We start from the raw sequence: 12,931 nt of genomic DNA, 5'->3' as shown, positions 1-12,931 counted from the left end.
ATCCCTGTGGGGTAAATTTTATTATGTTTATATAATTAATTACAATTGATGTCCATTATGTGATCCAAATCCACTTAATGCATAATTTTTCATAATTAAGGATGCTGTGGCTATTCCTCAATTATTTAAAATTATACGGTTCACTGGACAAAATTTTGGCTTTACTTAATGCTTTATATAATAATTATTTCGCAATCAATACTTTCCAAGAGTGCTCCCAGGAAAGATAGGTAGTGCTAAGGCCCTTTAAATATCTAACTCCTAGACAGAGCAACGTTCCTCAGGAAGACGAGTGGCTAGTCAAGGCAGTTTAAACCGATATATGAAGAACTCCCTCAGATCATGTTTTCTTACTTCACCTTATAATTATTATTCAACTTAATTATCCACATTTATGTGAATCTTTATAAGTCAAATTTTTTTTAATTAAATAACTTTATATTCACATTTTTACTTAATATGAACAAATATGTTCCCCATCATTTTTTCTCTTCAATCAGAGTAGTGATAAAATGAGGATCACATTTACGTGAAAATGTGGACTCCTCATCAGTTTTTCTCTTTTATCAGAGTAATGATAAAGTGAGGATTATTTGTTCATTTGTGAATATCTGAAATATTTTATAATTTTATATTCACATCTTACTTGATATGTTCATTTCAAATTATAAACAACTCAATATAATTTAATATGAACATAATGTGAATATTGATTTACCAAAATATTTTACAATACAATTTGCATTTTAAAAAATAAATGCAAGTATAATATTAAATTTGCATGTACACATCAAAACCTTATCCATAATATTTGACATTATATAAAACATGTAAAAATAATTTCTAAACATGTATTAGAAATTATGTCGAACTTGAAATTTTTTAATGTGTACAAATTATTTGACCAAATACTATATGTATACCTAATTATACATACAACTTAATAACACATTAATCATTATTTATTTATTTATTTATTTATTTATTATTATTTTAAAAAATAATAATAATAACCAAAACTTGCAAACAAATTCAAATTGTGTGGGTCCCTCATTTTATTTTATTATTATTATTTTTTAATAATATTAAAATAATACACAAGAATAATTGGATTCATGAATCTCATGCATTCACCGACAAGAATACTTAATTGGTAGGTCTCATTTCATTTAATACATATTGAAGGCTTCACATGATTTCTGTGAAATGCTGCCTTCACGAAAGCATCTTAATATATCACGAAGGCTTCAACTTCTCCGAAAGTTTTTCAGAACCCTTCGTCTTAAAATTTTCTTTTCTCAAAAAATTTTCAAAATTCAGAAAACTGTATATAATTTTCAAGATCTCATCCGAGAACTCCGAAGTGCAACGTGAAGAAATTTTCCGAAGAAATTTTCAGGTACGTAAACTTTCTTAAAGTTCATATCCAAACTTCAAGATCCTTACGCAAATTTCAGAAAATGAAAAAACAAATTTTCAAGACAGAGGTATCGTTGCTCTGATACCAAATGTTATATATTTTTCTCAAAATCATGTTTCTACGTATTTATAAACATGATATAATATGCGGAAGCTTTAATCGAGAATTACCTCCGGCCATTGAAAATTTGTTGAAGATTTCTGATTTCTTTTCAATTGAAGCCTTCTAAACACTTCAACACTCCTTTAGATGGTATATTTTCTGTATGAGATTGTGTGTTTAGGGACCTCAATGGCTTCGGTATTTATAGGCACACTCATACCATCACCGAGAATTTTGGGAGCTCGAGATTCAAACCAAATTTATATACGTATCTCAATGTTCAAAATTTGAGACTGCCGTGTACAAATTTTTTCAACAATTGTTGGCAATGGCCGTCGTCATTTTCAACACGTTTATTCTACGGGTCACAATTTTCTTACAGACCCTACCATGGCAGCCCCTTTGTACATCAAAGACATGAATTTAAAAGCAAGAAAAACCATGATTTTCTATGTATATGCCATAAAAACGAAAATAATTGAAAGTGTATCATATTTTTTCATGCAGTCATGTTAAATATACATAATATGGTATGGACGATGAGTGAAAGAAGATTAAAGTGTGCTTTTACGTGAAAAACAATCTTTGACACGAGGATCGTTGATGGAGAGACAAGGGAGGAAACTTGCTGAAATTTTCCTCAAAGCTCACGTGAATAGCTTGAAAAGTGAGTGTTTGTGCGTGTGGTTGACTGCTAGGGAGAGTCCTAGTGTTTTTGAAGCTTGAGGCATGAGTTTGAGTGTTTATGGTTTAGGAAATTCCAAAGCTTTCGTATATAATAATATGGTACAAGTTTAGGCCCAATAACCTAGGTATAGTAGGCCTATTAGAATGTAGGTAACATATTTTGTTTAGAATAGTTTTCGAAAATATTTGTTGAGTTACCAAAAAATTCTTATTTTCGTCAAAAATAGATTACCGGTTTAAAATACGACTCGACGCGTAAAAACACCTCAAAAGTTATCATTTTCGGAAATACCATATAAAATATACTATTTATTAAATAATTAAAAATAATCATTTAATAAAAATATTTTCCTATGATCCCGGTTCTCGTTCTTCCATCGCGTCTCGAATAACTTTTAAAACACATTTTTATGCATTCTAATAGAAAATCATATTTTAAATATGTAAACATGCCTACCATATTTAATTAATGCAATTAAAATAGTTTAATTAATTATTTTTCATTTTCCCTAGATTTGCATGCAGTTGGATTACATTATCGCATTTTGTACCTTACATAAACATTCTACATCTAATAAGAATTCATTGCGACCCTAATGAATGTTCAAGTTGGTAGAATAGGTGAGCGTTTGACTAATGACTAGGAGTTCGATTCCTCCTACCAACACTTTCTCGGATGATTTTGTCGCACATGATTTGCCTAGTGTGGTTTACCTGATTTCTTTATCTCTTATTTTCACCTTGTAGTTTGGTCTAACTTTCTCCTTTTTGATTAAATTTTCTTCTTGTTATAAGGACTACATATACTTGTGGGATTAAAGGAACTACATGTACTAAGAAGAGTAAATCTTTCTTTCAAAAAGCTTATTTATACGTATCTTTTTTTAATATTTCTTCAACAACCATATTTTATTTTTATATTTCTTTAATTGTGAAGCAATTTCATGTCCCAACCTTTCACGTAATTTTACCTGATCCCATGAGATTATTTTTTGGAATTACTAAATTACTTTTAACAATATTTATTAAAAATGAACTTGTTTCTTCATTTGGTAAATTATGAAGATGATGGGTCGGTAAAATGTGCGAATCTGAAACTATCAGTAAGTTATCGCAGGAGATGTCACAACAAACATTGAGACAAAACATGAATTGACAATAAGTTGATGTTAGAGTTAGACTTTTTAAGACGAATTTTCAACACAATGTACTTATGGAATATGACAATCGTCTTCCAAGTTACAACGAATTATGTTTTGTGATAGGATAATTGCAAATCATAAAAACGGACGAAATTCTATATATATGCTTTTCGAACTCTCTTTATGAGAATGGAAATATTATGCAACATTATGCAATAGACATAATATATGTATTCTGAAATTTCTTGTCGTCTAAAAACAATTTGATTACGAGGTAAGAGTCTATTTTATACTTTTCTCGGGTTTGGAAGAGTTTTTAGTGAATAGATATGATCGTTGGCTTAGAATTAATGTGATCTATCATATCTTGATTTAATAATGTAGATCATATCACATTTGGTAAGCCATAACCATTTATCATATATCATGATCAAATTCGATCTGGTGTGTCCATTTTGAATTGGACGATCCAGATCACTTCTCTTCAAGATGGATTACATTATTTGGATGCAAAACTTAGATCTAACAGATCTCCAACTCCAGGTGTCATCTAACGATCCAAATTCTATCTCCCTGTTCTATATAAATCCAACATATTCGATCATCATCCAATGGTCGCTACCTAGTCCATCGCGCGATGGGCTAACTTAGGTCCGTAGCTTTATGAGGCATGAGAGCGCTATAAAGAATTACTCAAGAGATTATCGAACCATAACTTTGAAGACTAAGTTCATATTGAGTTTTTTTTTTTAATGGTCTAAATGGACCATCAAGAATGTCTATGGGTGTTACTTCTGGAGGGAACGTCTTTGCCAAATTGCTTGAGGATGCTTATGAGATGCTAGACCAGATGACTATCAACAATTACCAGTGGATGAGTGAAGGATCTATGATAAGGAAATCTGTTGTAGTCTATGAGATAAGTTCATTCACAACATTCTCTGCCCAAATGTCAGCCATTGCCACACCGTTAGCAGCGATGAGCAAGGGAAATCAATCTACCACTGAATCAGCTGTAGTGGCTGTCGGAATGACATCTGCTGATGAAGGTGCATTATGGAGCAAGACTAGTAAGTGATTAACCGTAACTTAAACAGCTATCGAGGTAACCCTTTACCCAATCATTATCATCTTGGTCACGAAAGCATGAATTTGTTTCTTATGCCAACAATAAGAATGTATTGAATCTTCCATCGAGGTTCAATAATCAAAAGAGTGAAGGTAGACCATCTTTATAGGATCTCGTGAATGATTTTGTATCTGAATCTTCAAATAGACTCGAAAAGAGTGAGAATAGGTTGGATAATATTGAGACTCATATGACCACTATGGGTGCTTCTATGAAATCTCTTGAGATCCAAATTGTTCAGCTTGCAAGTGCCATGAATAATTAGCACATAGAAGTTTTTCCAAGCAACGCCAAAGTGAATTCGAAATAGCAGTGCAAAGCCATTACTTTGAGGAATAAAAAGAAATTGGGATTATGAACCCAATGGTGAATGATGATGAGAAGCAAGTGGAAGAAACTGAGGTTGAAGAATAAAAACCAAAGAAAGATGACAATAGTGAGCTTGTGATGTTCAAGAAGCCACTGGTGCTTAAAGTTGTTCTACCCCACCCTCAACGGTGTACAAAGAAGGGAGACTTTGCATTCAATCCCTATTCAAACTTACTTTTTCTTTCACTCCCTGTTTTCCTAAAATACCCTTTACTCCTTATTTTAATTAATTGAATATTCTTTTTAAATAATGGCCCATCATGCTTCCGTAAAATAAATTAAATCTTATACCTTTTTGACCAGAATGCCACCGGGTTATATCCACCGTATTTTACGAACTGCTCCTCACAATTCAACCACACGATCGCAACCGATGGTTACTAAGCGGATTCCTTCAGCAGCACTTAGCACAACCTTAATTCGTTTCCTACCTTAAGGTGTACAGCAAAAGATAGAATTTTGAAAATAATACATGAGAGGGGCTGAGAGCAAAGATTTCTTTATTCAAACACAAACATTTATTTATTCCATAAGAACCTCCTGTAGAGGAGGAGGAACTTGCTTAGCTACTTATAGTAGCTGAACTTGAACAATACATAACTTGAAAGAGAAAATATTACAACTTATGATTGAAAGAAATGAGGCAAATGTTCGATGATCTTCACTTCCTTCTTTCTGCCTTATTTATAGAAGGCTTCTTCGGATTTGAAACTCGGACTTCAAATCTTGATAAGCCTTTACAGCTTGCCTTGGGACCATGTAGTGGTTGAATGGTCCTTCCACTTTGTCTTCTTCTAGATTATTAATCTAGCAATCAACTTCTCATCTTCTTTTAATTCTCCGAGATACCAATAGAGATGAGTCTGGAATAGATCTGCTGTTATCTCATCACCCTTTTCTTTGTACATCTTAATTATTGATCTGAGAGCAGCAGCTTCACTCCGCTTGTAGTTTATCCTTCTTTTCAAAACTTTAAGATATACTCGATACATCTTTGAGTTTTGATTTTTCTGGTGTGTATTACTAGTTCCAAATTACCCGTATTTATATTGTAATTTTTTGGGTCCAGTTTCTTGTTTTGATTGGATTTCCTTTATCTTTAAAGATAAGGTATCCGATGTTCTTTGTCATTTTTCCACCGATTATTGGTGGTCCTGTCCTTCCACTTACATGGTGGATTTTCTTTTTGGTGAGTGGGTTTAGTCACATCTCCCTTTTAATTTTGTTGAGGAATCTTCGGCTTTTTGTATCCTCGAGGAAAATGTGAATGTAGTCCTTCCCCACTTGTCCTTGCTTCGGTAAAATGTTTCCGATCAGATCTCGGTTTGAAACCTTTACCGAATTCCGGTTCTTTCTGATTCTGGCATTCAAGGCAGATGTTTTCTGACCATCTTCCTATGTGTGCCATATTACAGAACTTTCGGCGAGTCTCTTTACTTGCCGACATCTTGCTGTTCCATAGAAGATTTCTTTTCTTTTCGAATAGATCTTCTGCAAAGCTTGTAGTTTTTCCTGTCATAGTGTTTATCAGGAATGATCCATTTAAAGAATTTTGGTAAAACTTAAATGGAAACTTGACTTTGTCCATCTCTGTGAGACAGACCCCGATACCCCATGCTCTCCTGGTAGACATATCATCTTCATTAAATGAAGAGACTAAGGGGGTTTCATTTGTAGGAGGATCCTTTATAAATTTTTGAGAATTCATGTCTGGCCTCCTTAGCTTGATAAAATGAAAGGCTTCGTGTGAGCCTTTTCCTGCTGGTTCTGGTGCTGCACTGAAAAAGTATAGCTCCAAAACATCTCCTCTGGACAAATGATCATTATTTGCCCAAGTCTCATGAACAGCTTCCTGAATCCATTTTGGTAATGCTGATATCTCCGGGAAGCTGGACGAAGTAGTATAAACTGAGGCAAGAGCCCCAAATTCATACCAGGCTTTGACCTCCTTTGGATATGAATTTTGTTTCATCCATACCCTAGGATATTTTCCTGCAATATCAACTCGAACCATAGCTGGGTTGATGCCAATTCTTGTGTTTAATTTCTCCCAATTCTGTTGGTAAACCTGAAATGGAGGAATTACATTTTCATTAGTACCAACCTTAGTTTTGCCTTTGTCAGTACGAGGCCTAAGGTTGATCTCTCCCTCTTCAATCCCCGAGGTGAAGGGTTGACTTGAGGACTCGAGATAAGGATCTGGAGTCTCAATTTTTGTTTTAGCCGACTCATCTATAGATGATCCCGACTTAACACTTGTGCAAGGGGTATTTGAATCCCCCGCTACAGGTATAGAGTCCTGTACTCGAAAACTCTCCATTTGGGAAACCAATGGTTTCTCAATGCCTTGGAGGATAGGCCTTTGCATTACAGACCATAACTGAGTATATGCCTGTAAACATCCTGTAATTCGATCAGAGACAATTCTCTTATCGGCTTGTTGTAGCCTTCCCGCAACTTCTGCGTTTACGGCCAACTTGTTGAACTCGGTTTGAAGCATTTCAAGGTGTTCCCTCAAATGCCTCTGCATCTTGATAATAGCATCAATGTCAATGCTGTCCATCTCTTGTTAAAAAATCTGCAAGAATATTTTCATGAGATTTAATTATCATAATATCAAAAATATAATTTTGACATAATGCCTGCCATCTTAATAATCTGGCCTTCTCAGGTTTAGATTCAATTCTATTCCTTAAGAACGCTTTCACCTGTGTGTTATCAACTTTCAAAGTGAATTTCTTTGCAAGTAAAAATAATGGCCATTTTTCAAAAGCTCTTTTTACTGCATAAAATTCCTTTTCGTTGATATGCCATCTTATGGCTTCTGCATCTGAGAATAAACCGCTACAATATCTGCATGGTTGTTCTCCCTCTGGTGTGAGCTTAGTAAGAACTGCTGCCCACCAATGATCACTGGCATCGGTATACAATACCAGATTATCCTCATCTTGAGGAATAGCCATTTTTGGAAGATTCTTACAAATCTCCTTTAATTGGCATAGTCCTTTTGTGTGTTCATCTGTCCATATAAATCTAGCATCTTTTTTCAATAATGGACTAAAGACTTTCCTGTGTTTTGCTAGGTTTTTAATAAACATCCCAGCAAAATTAACAACTCCTAAAAAACTTTGAAGTTGCTTCTTGTCGTTGAGTCTTTCTGGAAAATTCTGCACTTTTTCCACTATGTGTTCTTGCAGAATAATTCCTGATTCATCGATTTCAATTCCGAGGAATTCAATCTTCCTTGTTGCAATGACTGCTTTCTTTTCAGATAAGACCAGTCCTTCTTTTTTACAGACATTGGAGAAAATCTCCAAATGCTTAACATGTTCATTCATATCTTTAGATGCTATTAAAACATCATCAATATAAACAAACATAAACTTAAAATAATCTTTAAAAAGATTATCCATTTTTCTTTGAAATATCTGGGGTGAATTAGCCAATCCCATTGGTAATACTTCCCAAATATAATGTCCCTGAGGTGTAGAGAAAGCTGTGAATTTCTTACTTTCTTCTTGCATCCTAATCTGGTAAAATCCAGACTTACAGTCGAACTTAGAGAATATCTTGGCGTTGCGTATGCAACTTATTAGATGTTCTCTACTAGGTATAAAATACCCATCAAACTCCAGAATCTTATTAATTTCTTGATAATTAATAACTAATCTGGGTTTTCCTCGTTTTATCTCACCATGATTCCTTACCAGAAAACATGGACTACTATATGGTGACATCCCTGCTTTGATTAATCCAAGGTCCAAATGTTCCTTGATTATAATCTGCATATCCCTTTGCTCAATGATATTCATTGGGATAGGCTTGCAGCGGACAAATTCATACTCTTTGCCTTCCTTAATTGTAAGGCAAGCTTTGAGTTGATTTCTGTCCCACCATGCCAAGGGGTCTTCATTATAATTTTCCTTGATCCTCTTCTTGACATCTTCCAGGGATACCTTAGATTCAAACTCTACTTCATTTTTATGTAGAGCTATCTTAAGGCATTCTATCTCTTCTGGTTGGAGTTCTTTCTCTGCTCTTAACTGGAGCATTGTTTCTCCAAACCTTCTAGAACCTTTCATTTTTGGGTTCAGAAGTTGTCCTGAATCACCACGCTTGCTGCGAAACTGGATTGGCAATTTTCTGTAAAATGCCTCTCTTAGTCTCTGGACTATGATTTTGTGGTTACAAGGAGTTGTAAACACTAATTTTCTTGTCTCATTTTCTTGAGTATAGGATTTGAACATTTGTAGGAAATTGTTTCCTAGTAAAATGTCAGCTCCTGTATCATGAAAATAAATTGGTGGTGTCTTCACCTTATACCAAGGTGTTTGCCCAGCACCGCCAATCATTATTTCAGTCATCTTAATCCCTTTACATAAGATTAAGATTCTTCTGGAAAAATCTCTTCCAGCAATCTTTGGTAATTCTTCTTCCAAACTTGTTGGAAAAACTCCTCGTTTTGCTGTACAAATACCAGCACCTGAATCAATATAAGCAGCAAAATATTCTGCCTTATATTGTTCATATAACATTCCGACTGGAACGTATATGGAGAATGGACTTGTGGTCATTGGATTTTCCACATCTTATCTTCTGCCATAAACTCCATTCCATACTCTAGACGTTTCCAAGGTTTATGTTCCTCAAGAAACTCTAGTCCAAGAATCAGTTGATCTGATTCTTTTCCTGGACTTCCTGTGATATGAACTTCCAATTCTCCAACTTGGATCATTCCTTGGTAAGTTCCTATCATAGGTTGTTCTAAATAGTAGATGGTATTACAAGGAAATTGATTCCTTTGTTTCGTAATATCAAATACTATTTCGACTTCCTTCCACCCTTCTGGGCATCTAAGCTTTCCTATTGTTGAAAAACTTTTTAGCTCATGTTGGATTTCTTGAACAGGGGTTTTTCCCCATCTGTAGCTTGTAATCCTATCTCCTTGAAAAGATAGTCTTCTTGATTCCAATCTAAGACTTTGATTCCTTTGTAGAATCGGTTTGTCTTGTATTTGGATATCTGTTTCCTGTATTACCGGAAACTCAACTCGTTCTGGATAAATTGCCTGAGCAACTTTTCCAAATATTTCTGGTATCTCAATAAACTCATTTCTAATAAACAACTCTGAATGATGTGTATTAGATAAAGCATATGAGATTTGATAGGTAATAGAATATGGTCTATTACCTTCCTTCATTAGCCTTTTCTCCTTGAAATTTTGATGTAATGTCAAGGCTCGGCTAAAATCTCGATCTGCCAGGTTGTAAGCTATCCGTGGATAGATAACTCCTACAATCTTTCCTGCACAGAGATTTCCTGAGATAGTTCCCAGTACTGAATCTTGAAGGTTCCCCATTCTTTTATCGCATATAGCAATATCAATGGGTGAATCAATACCTTCTTTGAAAGTAGCTTTTATCATAATTTGGATTGCTCCAATATGAATCCAGGACATAGTCCTTGCTACTTCGATCTTGAGATTTTGTAATTCCTCATTTATTTCTTCAGAAGGAATTAATTGCATCTCCATTCTATTTCCCGTAAGTTCCATTGGGATTGCCATTTCCCTTCTGGAGACTTTATAGATTAGATGATGCTTTCTGTTTCTTAGGCCAAGATTTCCTAAGAACTTTTCTACCTGTCCTGCAGAGAATCCTTGGTATTTCTGTAGACTAGGATTTTCTTTCATGATTCTTTGAACCATGTTATTAGATATTGTTGTCTGGCTAAAGAACCCAGACAAATCCTCATGTGTTTCGTGTCGAAACACCTCGTTTTCAGTCAGATTCCGATTCAGTTCCATCGGATTCTCCNTAGCTCGTGTATGAGCCCTTCTGAAAGTTTTCTTTGTAGGTGTTCTTCCTGTGCTCCGAGATGTACTCGATGCCTGGGAGGATATCCTACTTCTTGATGGTCCGCTTCTTTGTCCAGATTTATAAGATCTGGCTTTTTGTCTAGACCATATTGTTCTTGGTTTCCAAGAACTCCTTCCCCCTCTAGCATAAGGATGAGTCCTAAAACTTTTCCTTTTATGCTTTTGTGGTTTACTTCCAATAATTGTTGGAAGATCATTTTCTTTACAACACAAAGGCGTACGTTTATTAATACCCCTTAATCGTTTGTAATTCTTTTGTAATGCTGCCAAATGGCACCATTCCGCCAATTTTCCTTTAAGGAAAGAAGCTCTTCGTGCCAATGTATCTGGATTTCCAGGTACATATTCCCTTATGAGCATTTCTCTCCAGGGACTGGGCATTTTTGCGAAGAAAAGCTGCATAGCTGTATCTTCTTCGACTCCTGAATTCCATCTATATTTGGTGAATAACATAATGTATTCATCTACTAAACAGATGTCATGTAATTCAAGACTATACAGAGCTTGAGTATATTTCTTCCTCTTCTCTGTGTCTTGACTATTAAAATAGTCTACCCCTATAAATTGTGCTTTAAATAGGGTAGCCATTCTTCCAGCTATCTCGCTTAGAGATTCTCCAGCTAGGACCGACTCTTTAGTTTCCACCGAAGTCATGTCCCAAGCAATTTTCACTGATCCCATAAGACTCATTTCTAGGAGTTTAATGAATCCTTCTCTGTTGAGATCAAGTGTTCCTGCTGCAATTCTCATAGCAGATGTCCAATCATCTATGAGTTCTTCTCTGTTTTTGAAATCTAATACATCAAGGTTAAGCATAACCCCGTAAGGATGTATCGGATCTAAAACAGTTTTCCCATAGGGGGTTTGGTGCAAGGGAATTTGATTTCTCCTTGTCCTTGTTCCCGCAGGGTGTGAACCTCCACCAGTATGGAAATCAGTCTGAGATTCTCTCATGTGTATATTTTGAGATCCCACACTTTCCCTTGGTAGTTCCTGTGAAGATGACCAGGTTATAGCAGGTGTTTCACCTCCTGCTGTGTTCATCTTTAGATCTACAACTTTGAGATTTGCGAAAGATTCCGCAAGTTCTTGTAGATCATCCAGACCAATCCTTTCTAAAGTTGTCATCAGATTAATTTCTTTTCTGAGACAGACTTAATTAGATTGATCATCTTCTCTTCTTCAGTCAAAGGTTTTGACACCACTCTGGCCTTTCCTTGTTGATGTAACAAAGGTTCAGTACCAAATGATGGTGGTAACCATCCTCCTGAAGATCTTTTACTAGAACTTGGTTGTTGTTCTAGTTTCTGAATTCTTGTTTGAATATCCTTTAATATTCCAAGAATTTCTTCCTGGTTTTCAAGGATTTTTTCAACTCGTTGTGGTACAAAATATAGCATATTACCATAGTTTTGTACTGTTTTCTGAATTTCTCTAAGATCTAAAGAGAGCTTAGAAGAATCTGGTATAATTTCCATAAACTTATTAGATTGAATCATAAGTTTACCTGAGGATGCTGATGCTTCCCTTTCTGTTTCTGATATCTAACAATAGTTAGATTCCCTTGTTTATATTCCAAAATATTGGAATAATTCTTGTTAATTATTTTTCTCGAACCTAAGTTCGGATTCATAATTTTCGAAATTCTCCTCCTCAAACATTTCGTTTCTTTGTAACAATAAATTTTGTGTTTGAAATAAATCAACCTATAGCTCTGATACCATTTTGTGAACGCGGGGATCAATTATAATTAAATAGGATATAAGGGTAATTTTGGTATTTATGAAAACTTTTTCTCTCACCAGGGAGTAGGAACAAATTTGAGTTTGTTTTGGGTAATGTCCACCAATTCTCCCTACAAAGAAAGCTTTGGATGAGAGATTTTTGAAGTTTTTTGATATTTTCAAAAAAGTTCACATCAAGATTCGTTGATTCTTTTTTTTTAAAAAAAAAGACTAATTATGCAAAATTCATGAAGTGATTTCAAGGAAGATGAATTGGAGCTTGATATATTATTAATTATTTTATTTTTAAAACATTAAAAAAATTTATGAAACCGTCTAACGGAACAATTTTATGAGATAATTATCTTATCTGAATCGAGCGATGCAAAATCTTATGTGTTATACAAAAAATATTATTTTTTCGTTCTAGATATATACTGAATCGACTCATCTTATATGAAACATATTCTTTTTAAAATA

Source organism: Primulina huaijiensis, chromosome 6, assembly GCF_012295235.1.
Source record: "Primulina huaijiensis isolate GDHJ02 chromosome 6, ASM1229523v2, whole genome shotgun sequence".
Taxonomy (NCBI): Eukaryota; Viridiplantae; Streptophyta; class Magnoliopsida; order Lamiales; family Gesneriaceae; genus Primulina; species Primulina huaijiensis.
This window is presented reverse-complemented; position numbering follows the sequence as displayed.